This window comes from Galeopterus variegatus, unplaced genomic scaffold, assembly GCF_000696425.1.
Source record: "Galeopterus variegatus unplaced genomic scaffold, G_variegatus-3.0.2 Scaffold3301, whole genome shotgun sequence".
NCBI lineage: Eukaryota > Metazoa > Chordata > Mammalia > Dermoptera > Cynocephalidae > Galeopterus > Galeopterus variegatus.
In genome coordinates, this window is record NW_007729412.1 from 124039 (window position 1) to 127065 (window position 3027).

Sequence of the window (3027 nt, forward strand, 5' to 3'; positions counted from 1 at the left end):
GAAAATTTAAACTTTCTTATGGGGTTTACATTATATTTCTATTGTACAGACCTGGTTTAATCATATTTATTCCTCCTGAAAGACAGGAGGTGTGAGACTAACTGATCTTGGATAAAAAGCAGATCCAGTCTGGCATCTGCCCCATTTGACTAATATCAGGGAGGGAGTGAGGCTGGTCCACAAGTCCCCCAGGTAGGGACTGGGCACCCCAAACCATGAATGGAAGATTTAATTTCAGGCCTCTCCTAAGGGATGGAGCACAATGTTTATGATTGATAAAGGCACTAAAGCTGTTCATTATTTATATTTGCTGATTTGTATTTTGGTGCCTTTCAAGAGTGTGAGAGTAGGAGCTGAATAAATTACCCAGTGGTCTGGGAATTCATGGAACCCAGAACTCAAGTGTGCTATGTGTGCACACTTTAATAAGATGCAATTTTGTTTCAATCTGGGAAATTCCCAAAGCTCCCCTACTTTGTTTTGTCTGATTCTAACCTAGCAGCTTTGGAGGTGGCAACAAATGGGGAGATGAAATGAAAACAGCCAGGCACAATCCCTCTGAAGATGCTCACTGGGAACTCTGATGCCTCTACACCAAATGTCAAGGTTGTGCCCTCCTTATGCTTTAGAACTGTGACCTTTGCTCTCGACTTGTCTCTGCTGTGTTTCCCCTGTAGTAAGCCTTNGGGGAGATGAAATGAAAACAGCCAGGCACAATCCCTCTGAAGATGCTCACTGGGAACTCTGCTGCCTCTACACCAAGTGTCAAGGTTGTGCCCTCCTTATGCTTTAGAACTGTGACCTTTGCTCTCGACTTGTCTCTGCTGTGTTTCCCCTGTAGTAAGCCTTCAAAACAGCACAAGTCACACAGAGTGCAAGCTCTTGGCACAGAGTGGGGGAAGTCTCAGGATTCCCACTGCATGCATACAGATAAATAAGTGACAAGCACGGTCTTAGTATATGAGAGGCTGTAATGTTGAGTGAAAAGAGCTGGGCACTGCCAAGGAGTATTCAGGGATGCACAAGTGTAAACATAGAAAGACCCCACACTCGTGTATGCACTGTAGAACTAACTTTGTTTTCCCTTTATACATAGCCCTTAATAAGTAATTAAGATTGTATCTAAAGCAGACATCCTGTTTTGCCTGATATATTTCTCAAACCAGAGAGCAGCTGTCCATCATACTTGAAGACATCCTGTCTCCTTGATATATTTACCTATAAATGTATCAGCCCTCAGTTGATTGAGGAGGCAGTTGGGGCTTTACCCTCTGTCTCCTGGTCGACGTCTTCTGAAATAAGCCTTTCTTTAAGTTCTGTCTGGCAGGTGTGATTGGTGATCCTACAGCAGCTAGCACTTAGGCCCATGGGGGTCAGGGATTTCCCCAGTGAAGGGGATCCTACGGGACTCATTTGTTACCACTGGCATGACATTTAATAATAAATGCACTCAACAGGCATACATTGGACACGTGCTCTTTGCTAGGTGTTGAGGAGATAAAAATGAATAAAAGTTTCTTGCTCTTGAAGCATTCCAGTGAATGAGAAAATTGTATAAAAACTAAGTGCAATTCAGTACTGCAGCTCCTGGCAAGATAGAGCAGATGTCTGTTTCCCTATTCCTCCTTATAAGTACAATGCAAAACTCTTGATGTTATATATGAAACAAACATTAGGAGACATTGAAAGTGTTGAAGGGATACCTGTACTCCAATGTTCACTGCAGCACTATGTACAATAGCCAAGAGTTGGAAGCAGCCCAAATGTCCATCAGCAGATGAGTAGAAATGGAAAATGTGGTACATCTATACAATGGAATACTACTCTGCTATAAAAAAGAATGAAATACTACCATCTGCTGCAACATGGACAGACTTAGAAAAAAATTATATTAAGTGATATAAGTTAGGTACAGAAAGAAAAATACTACATGTTCTCATTTATTTGTGGGAGCTAAAAATAAATAAATAAATAACAAGTGGGGGAGTGGGAGGAAGACATAGCAATCACAATTTCTTGAAGTTGTTAAGACAGGCAAACAGATATGATGTTGATGGGTGGGAGGAGGGAAAAGGAGGCGGAGGGAGGATTTGGTAAAGGGACACAAAAATCAACCACAGTGTATATTGATAAAATTAAATTAAATTAAATTTTAAAAAATGTTGAGAAAAGAAGGCACACTGTCTAGGGATATTGAGACCCAAGAAAAGACATGATGGTGAGTTCTTTGAGTTTTCTTTTTGTCTTGTATATCTTAGTCTTGGAGCTGAAGAAACTGGCAACCTAAAATGCCAACAGGTACAAAGGGAGAGAGAGAAAAAATCCCCAACAAAAGCCCACTCCTGCTAGCCAGAGGACTAGAAAAGGAGCACCCTGGAAAGACAAAAACTTTTAGACAATAACTGTTCTACCTCCACCAGCAAAGGCTGAGTTGGGGGCTGAGACTTCCACTCTTGCCAGGCTGTAACGAGGTGACTGCACCTCTACTGGGGTGGTGTTGGAGGAGGCCTGATGGAATGAAGACTTTCATCACTGCCAATTGGTCTTGTAGCCAGCCCCCAGCTTGGTGTCTGGAGGTGTCACTGGAGGCCACCTAGAAAGAATTAAGAAGGTCTTCCTACTTATCCTCCCAACCAGGGGTTTCAATGGAGACCTAGTGGAGAGCCCAAATTCCCAGCCTTGCCTGGCAGTAGTGATGAGCTCTTCTCCACTTGAGTGTCCAAATGGGGAACCTGAACTTCTTCTTCCATCTAGCAGTAAAAAGGTGGCACCAACCCTTCTTCCAGAGTGGTGTCAGAAGAAGATAGAACAATAGAAATTACCCCATTTGAACAACAGTAAGAAAATATACTGAGAAAAATGAACAGAGTCTCAGGGACTTGTGGGATTATAACAAAGATCTAACATTTGTGTCATTGGAGTCCCAGAAAGAAGAAAGAATATGGAGCTAAAAAGTATTTGAAGAAAGGGCCGGCCCGGTGGCGCACTGCTACAATGCGCCGCTTGGGAGTGCAGCGGCGCTCCCGC